This window comes from Ailuropoda melanoleuca, chromosome 19 (genome assembly GCF_002007445.2).
Source record: "Ailuropoda melanoleuca isolate Jingjing chromosome 19, ASM200744v2, whole genome shotgun sequence".
In the NCBI taxonomy this organism is placed as follows: Eukaryota; Metazoa; Chordata; class Mammalia; order Carnivora; family Ursidae; genus Ailuropoda; species Ailuropoda melanoleuca.
The window spans coordinates 11001334-11009790 of NC_048236.1; the positions used below are offsets into that span (position 1 = coordinate 11001334).

Here is an 8457-nt window from a genome sequence, read left to right on the forward strand (position 1 = left end):
TGGTTTTGTTTCCTGTTGTATCCAGTGGTTAGCACAATGGCTGGCATGTTGTCAGTGCTCAATAAATATTTCTTGAATTAATGCTCAGAATCTGTCCATCTAGAACCATGTTGGGTAATAGTGGGAGGCGGGCTGAGAAGGTAGCCTGGAGCAGATGCAGGGGACAGAGAGAAGCATTTCTACCCTGTCGGTTAAAGCCTCCCTGTTCAGTATGGAAGCCACTGGCCACTTGGGGGATTGAGAATTTGCAATGTGACTGAGGAACTGAATTTTAAATTCTGTTTAATTTTAATTAACTTACATGTCCTAAAGTATATCTGGGACAACATGGCTATGGGATTCTACTTTTTTTAAAATAAATTTTATGAAATCCAAATACAGATGAATTTTGGTGAAAATGTATCATCTCAACTGGATTTTGACCTCATACAAAAGAAGATTATAAAAGATCTCATTTTTCTCTAAGGATTACATGTTGAAATGGTACTATTTGGGATATATTGGGTTAAGTAAAATATATTTTTAGAGTAATTCTAGGTAATACCTAAAGAATTGAAAGCAGGGACTCAAATGCGTACTTGTACACCAATGTTCATAGCAGCAGATAGCCAAATGATGGTCACACCCAAAGGTCCACCAACAGATGAATTCATAAGCAAAATGGGATATATATTGGAATATTATTCAGCCTTAAGAAGGAATGAAATTTTGATACTTGCTACAACATAGATGAACCTCGAAAGTGAAGTAAATGAAATAAGCCTGTGGCAAAAGGACAAACATTGCTTGAGTCCACGTATATGAGGTGCCTAAGGCAAATTCATAGAGACAGAAAGAAGAATGAAGGTTACCTGGGGCCAGAGGAATTGGGGAAAGACTATTAAATGGGTATATTGTTTCTGTTTGGGATAATGAAAGTGTTCTGGAGATGGATAGCGGTGATGTTTGCACAGCATTGTGAATACGCTCAATGCCTCTGAATTGTACACCTGAAAATAGTTAAAATGTGAATTTTATGTACGTTTTACCATACTAAAAATTAATTTCAGTTCTTCCTTTTTACTTTTAAAAAATGTGGCTACTAGAAACTTTTAAATTACAAATGTGGCTTCCTCATTTATGTTTTGTCAGACAGCACTGGGTTAGACAATGGAGGACCCTGGGAGAGGATGAATAAATTTCTGCGGTGAAGGGTTCACTCATGTTTGTGGCACCAGGAGGCTGCTGGCACGGAGGGCAAGAGGGTAACACATTATGATGAATCCAAGAATGTAAGATTTGGCTGAATAGGTATGTATAAAAAGGTGCATATGGAAAAGCCTGGAGGGACAGGGAGAGGGGATGCACAGTAGGACTTAATCCAGGAAGGGTTTCTTCGTGGCTAAAGTGGGAACCTTCTAGAGATGGTGTTTCCTCTGCAGTAACAGGATAACTTGGCAGTTATCCCAGCATGATGTTTTTTAATTGTCGTGGGATCAAATGAATACCATGTGTGAAAGAGCTTTTTAACTTGAGGTGAGAGGTACAGGTGAGGTGAGAGACAAGGGTGAGGCACAGGTAAGGTTAATCACAAGAACGGGATTTCTTCGGCGTGTTCGAGGTAATGCTTTCCATCTGCTCCAGCTTTGGTAAAGAAGCCCTGGCCTGGGAGGTTTTCTGCTACTGCCACGGGATCTTTTGTTTAAAACCGTGGTGAAGCCTCCTCTATCTTGACTCCCTCAGTGATAGAAACCCACTCCTCCAAAATTTCACCTGCACTATCTTCAGAATATTGCTCTTGGGGAACGATTATCGCCACACGTTCGACTTTGTCCTGTTACTTGTGAAGTTTTCGATCATGCAGAAGCCATGTAAGTGCTGACACCAACTCAGGAATGCGTCCCGGGCTCAAGGACAAGATGTATAGGAGAAAGTGAGAGGACAACAGTGGGAGACAAACCTGTTCAACTTAGTCTGCTGCTCAGGGAAGCCGGCGGGAGATGTAGGATCCAAACCGCTGGAGAGCTGATCCTGTGGGTTCTTAGGAGTTTGAGCTAAACTGGGCCCTTGGACCTGACCCCAGCACATGCTTACAGCCCTCCCACAGTTTAGGAAACAGTCCAGTTCTTTGGGCTTGCCCCAGGTTAAGAATGGCCATCGCTGGGGCCACAACACCAGGTCCACCCAGGTCAGACGGATGTGTGCCTCTCCAGAATTAAAATTTCACCGGAGTTGGGCTGAAAATGACTCCGACACTGGGACTAGAGGGGGGAGAAAGCCAAGTTCCCTGAAGAAAAATCCATATGCTCAGAATATGACTTTAATAATCTACAAAACAATGCAGGGACACTCTCTGCCCAAGTGATATCAGAAGTGTGGTAGAACTGCTAAAAAGTTTGCACCAAATAAGCTTTTTATCTCTATATATTTATAATTAATAAGCTTTTTATCTCTCCGTATATTTTTATTTATTGCAGTTTTTAGACTTAGTGTGGCTTCATTTTTTTGAAAGATTGCTGTAAGGCCTAAGATTATGTCCTGGTCTGACCAGTCCAATAGTTCTCAAAAGTCAGTTCCTGGACCAACTGTGTATAGCATTGTTGCTGGTATGGGATGAAGGAGTAGGTTTTTAATATCATTCAAATTTCTACAGCCTAGCTCTGGTGTTAAGTAGTGCCTTTGGTGGGAGTTTACCCGTAGGTCTGATTGTGTGGGCCAAATCGTGGCTAAGAATTTGCATTATGTTTCTAGATACCACACATAATTGAGTTACTAGAGTAAATTGTTTCTTTCCGTCAGTTCTGAGAAGGAAGCTATTTCTGTGCTCTGCATTTCATGGCTAGGTTTACTCTTCACAAAGTAGGAATTAGAGGTAGTTACCTGAAAACAGGGAAGATCTACTTTGGCTTGAATCTTTTAAGTCACAGCTGTTTTAACTCAACCTGATAAAGATTCTAGTATCCACCACCTCGCACTTCAATGGGACATGGGAGCGTTACACAGATTCCCAGGGAAATGAAGAGGCAGGGGGAAAAGGTACTCATCTATTAAATGCTTAAATTATCCGAGATTAACTATTAAGATTGGGATCCAAAGAAGAGACTCTGAGATCCTGAGCTGAAGGCAGATGCTTAACCGGTTGAGCAAGTGCCCCATAATTTCACATTTATTATCTGATTAGTTTCTCCTAATCCTGTGAGGTCGGGATGGTTATTCATAAGCATATATATAAGGAAGCCAAGGCTTAAGGTTGTTAAGAAATTGCCTGAAGCATGGGTCATTGTCTGAACGTGGAAGCTTTCCTGCCTGTTCTTTTCTGTGTTGCCTCACATCATAGGATTTATTTATTGGGGGTACCCTTTACTTAATAGAATGTTCAGAGAAGTATTGTTCTTTACCTCTTCTTTTATTTCGGTTTTAAGAAATTAGACAATCAAAGCCCAGTCAGTTTAATGACTAAAGCAGGTAATAGCAACAATTAGTTGCAAGATACGGCACCAGGTACTCCAGGGAGTAGAGGGCACAGCCCAGGCTGCTAGGGTTTTTCACCTGGGAAATATACACAGCATGTTTAAGACAAGAAGGGGCCTGGGACCATAGAAGATTCAGCTGATTTCTTCCTTGACCATGGAGCAAACAGAGGCCTAACATCAAAGATTCCTCACTGGAGTTATTCCAAATAATCCTTCCATGCCAGCCTCCTTTCATGACCTCTAACCTCCTCAAGAGTGGGACATGGTTTCCTGATGCCTATTGTTGTCCCCAGGGTTCACACACTGCCAGGTTTCGAGTGGGCACACATGAAATGCATCTTGACCCCAATTTCTCCCATATACAATATGCCTCATGATGTTTTCCCCCATTTAGCAGGTATTTATTTAGTTTCTGCTATGGGAACTGTTCTAAGAACTTCGGAGATCAGGGAACAGAACAGAACAAAAATCCCCGGCCTTGCAGAGTCAAAATGTGTATTCATTGCTTTGCTCTCGAGGAGTTTATCCCTGCGTGGTATATAGCATAGGAGAGATGTTGAGCGTCTTGGCTCCCAGCTTTAGTTCTTCTGTACTCTCACAGCTAAAGAAATGCATGACTGCTGATAGCTTAAGAAGTTCCAGGTACACCCCTGTCACTCTTTGTTAAACTTGACTCTACATAAATCTGAATTTCATTTGAAATTTTAGGGAACTGTCTGGGCGAAGACCTAGAATGGTGAAGGGCCTGCTTGAAGGTGAGGCTGGGGGAGGTGATTAGCTGGAAATTAGGCCTGGCTGAGATCAGAATAGAGGGCCTTGGAGAAGCCATTTAGCTTTTGGGTAACTGAGATCATGTTTTGAAGTTTTTGAGGAAGAGAAATAAAGGGTTAACAGTATGAAGGATGTTTCCCTAGTGGTAGTGAGAAGGGTTCACCAGAGAGGACCAAGACAAATTAGGAGGGTCTTCCACAGAGCCTGTTAGGAAATACTAGACCTATAGCAGGACAGAAGAAATGAGAAGAGGGAAGAGTAGCTGCAGAAGGAAAAACAATACAACTAGATAGCTAATGGAGAGAATTGGTGAGGGCGATAGACAGGTATCTGGGAGGGTGTTAGTGACATTAGCCATTAAAAATGGCAATGAACAGGCCTTTGATTGCTAGATGTGAATGGTATAATGAATGCAATTGTGGATACTTTGTACCAATTATGTAGGACAGGATCACTCATATTGTTGATGCCAAATTTTGACATTTAATTCATCTCAACACATATATCCAGAGTTTTTATCACTTGCTAAGTGTTAGAGACCATACAAAGATGAGTAAGACAAGAAAAAAAAAAGTTGAGTAAGACAAATCTTGCCTCAAATAGCTTTCAGCTTGATGCAGGAAATACAAAAGCAATAATAAATTTTATGAAATACAATATTTCATAAAAGAGGTATAGGAACCGTCAAGACCTAAGAAGAAAAAGATTATAGTCCTTTAGGGGCAAGCTGTGATGGTTAGGATACATTTTTTTTAAAAAGCAGTTTTCAGCATGTTTCCAAAGGCTGTGTTGGGTTATGGCCATGGGATCTCCAACTGCATGCGAGAGCAACCCTGAGAGAATTTGACAACACAGGTCGGTGTAATACATACCTGCAGCTGCTAGAGCAAAGGTCAAAAATATTCATGGAAATGATCAAGTTCAGAAATAGCTAATGTTGACTCTGTGCACTGAAGTGTAGTGACTAGACTATGAAAATCTTGGTGAACTCCTTCCAGGGGGATGGCAAGAGATGCTGTTGGTTCACCAACCTCCTGGAGTTTCCCCGGTGAAATCTGAAATCTGCCTCTGTGCTCAGAGGCCAGGGAGAGACGGAAAGAAGCAGGAGGCCACTCCAGGTTGGGAGGTGGTAGATTTAACAAGCAAAGAGAACTTGCATACAAGGCTTATCTTGGACCGTAGGAAGATGAGAAAAAAAATTTTTTTGCAACAGAAACCTGTTTTATTTTTTCCAAATAAAGGTACAGAAGTGTCCATGTTTTGCAAATATTGCCTCAAAGCAACATTTCTGTACACAGCACCGTCTGTTCTATTAGGCTCGTAAGCACAGATCTGTATCCACAGTGCAGTATTGGCTCATCGAGTGTCCACCTTGCATAACACTCATTTAAAGAGCGAAAATGATTAGTCAAACCAGGACTGTTTTTGTCAAGGCAATTTTTTTATAGGTGGATAGTTTTTTCCTAAAGGAAATTTAGGTAGTGTACCTATTTCTAAATAGTAACAGTAATCTTTGCAAATAACAGTTTCCATTGCCCCAGCTTGGGGTTAATTCAGCTTAACCCAGAAACTGGGAATAGAGCCTCCCAACATGGATTTAAGTTAGGGAGGCATATTAAGGTTATCAGAACTGGGAATCATTCCTGCTTCCTTAATGACAACAGTCACAATGAGTGAAATGGGATTATTTCCTTGACAAAATTTAAACAACACACCCAACCAATAATGGCCACTTGGCACAATGAGGGTAATTCAGTTTCTGTTTCCATCTTTGGAAAATAAATGAGATTGACTCCCTTAAAGTTGTAGTTTCCCCAGATGTGATGCTCAGATGTATTTTCAGAAAAGAAAAATCAGTAATCTAATAATATAACAGTCTTCATACCTCACAGTTGTGGCTCACACCCACCAGCCAAATCTTAAAAATTTATAAGGTGGCCGTACCTGGGTTCAGTCATGTGTACAGTGTCAATGTTCTCAATAGCCACATCACTATCTCAGGGCTGTGTCCTTGGAGCTGCCTCTGGAGGCAGGAAAGGCAAGCAGAACCCACATTCCAAGGACAGGACCTCTCCCCCTTTTCCCTCCCCCCCCAACTCAGGGGCTCTCTCACTCTCTCAAATAAATAAAAAATCTTAAAACCAAAAAACAACCACACTGCAGTGGACATTGTAAGCACTGGGACAAACCTCTTTTGAAACTCCTAGGTTTTTTAGTACTATTTTCCTGAGTTTATTTGATAAAAACAAAGACATTTTCTTCCAAACTGTCAGTGGTAAATTCTTCAGTAAGTGGTATGTGATAGCCAGGTTGTGTGGTAAACTGGCTGCTATTTCTTTCCACATACATAGGTGTCTCTGGAAGTTCATGCCTGCTTGAGCCTGATACAGGTAGTTTATTTTTAATTTTTCCTTAAAATATTCAGCCATTGCCTCAGGGTAGACACACACTCCAGCAGGTGTCAAGCTCTTTCTGACCAAGAATGCTTCAATATCTGTACCTTCTCTTCCTTCCCTCGTTTTTTATTTTTTGTTTTTCTTTTTAGTTGACTTTTTTCTTTGCAAAATAACAAGATGCTTTTTGTCTTCCAGCTTGGCAATATTTTTTCACATCTCTAGGATCAGAAGAATTAAGGGTCTTGGCCATGGTTCTCTTGGCTCTTTTTCTTTGTTGGAGATGATAACCTGCTTTATTTTCAGCATCCTGGCTTTATTTAATAATTGTGAGGCTGGCTTCTAATGACATGTGGACTACCAGTTGCAGACTGAGATTGGGAGGTGTAATTCTGTGTCCTCTAATAAATAGAGCTGATGAGTCATTGATTTCAATTGGATCATTATTTAACCATCAAGCAGGAGCACCTGTCCTCTCCTGCCTTTCCTGGTCCCAGGATGAGGAGAGTTATTGGAAACAAGAGCCAAAGCAAATTTCCCACAACCTCTCAGCCAAAGCCTCTGCCCCATCCCAGCCAGGATACTGGAGTAAGCTTTGGCTAAGAATCATGATAGGGTCTCCATAGCAGGGAGTGTTGAATTTAAATCTACTTTTATTTATTTTTTAATCTTTCAAAATTTACTTATTTTTTTCTTTTAAATGTGCACTGATTCCAGCTGTTTGGGTTGAACATCTGTTTAGTTAAAAAAAAATCCTTTTTGTATGTGTTTTGGTATATAAAAATAATATAGATTCATTGTAAAAAACTTGAATGCTAAAGTTTGAAGTAAATGACCCAAACTACCCATCATAACTCACTAGTGATGTTTTATTCCTTCCTGTCATTTTTCTCATAAAAACACAATTTATACATATATACCTTAGCTAGAAATACATATTCCTAGTTTTTCATTCTAATTTTGCTTAGCAAATTTTGTGTGTTTTACATTTAAACAACAATCCTTTGCACCCTGGTCACCTTTGGAATTCTCTTTGTTTCCCTCCTGTTACACATTTACTCAATATCTGGACCTTTGTGTCTGGTCGTCATGGGACCTTTGGCCACATTTCATTAATAAGGCAAATGCCCAGGACGAGGGAATCACACCACTTTTCCAGTTCTGATTCAAGTATCCTACTGCATAAGCTTTCATTTTAACAGCTTAATGTATAATTTGATTACTCTTCTGCAGGATGGGTTGTGCCAGGAGCTGTGAATTTTGTAAGACTTTGACCTGACCAGAGGCTATCCCATTAAATATACCCATACAAGGCAGGCTTTAAAAAATGACTTTCAGAGAATTTATCATCATTCGGTCAGATGCTCAGAATCCGCAGTTGCTGCAATCCTATTTATTTAAACCCAACAGTCTTGTGGTTGATGATTGGCTACAGTGGTGGGTGGAGACTACTGCATTCAGGGAGTATGAAATTAAGGGAATCACCTACCATCTCTTCCACATTTTTTCTTTTTTGAAACTTTGCTCATGGCCACTTTGGCGGAGCCCAGCCTAGAACTTCAGTTGTGTGATTGTGTTTCCAGAAACCACAGATTTAAGTGGTCGTTGTGATCGGTTCTTATCAGGTTCAGCTGGAAAGATGGAAATAACATTTCTGAACTTTATTGGTGCCTGGAATTTTCTACGCAAGGCAAGTCGATAAAAACAAGTATCTGAGAATTCAGAAAAGACTCCATTTTTGCCTTACTCCCTTGAGGGGCATCCTGCTTAACCGAAACTGCTTCTCGTGTCAGTTACCGCCATTGCCAAGTCTGTGCTGCATGTCCGCTCAATTGCCAACT

General features: G+C 40.6%; 1 non-coding gene across 1 annotated transcript; it reads left to right on the forward strand.

The window, feature by feature from the left end:
• Nucleotides 1-4990: 4990 nt before the first annotated feature.
• On the forward strand, nucleotides 4991-5126 carry LOC117797208. The gene has a single exon (XR_004622123.1). It is a non-coding gene; the product is annotated as a small nucleolar RNA SNORA44 (small nucleolar RNA).
• The last annotated feature ends 3331 nt before the right edge of the window (nucleotides 5127-8457 follow it).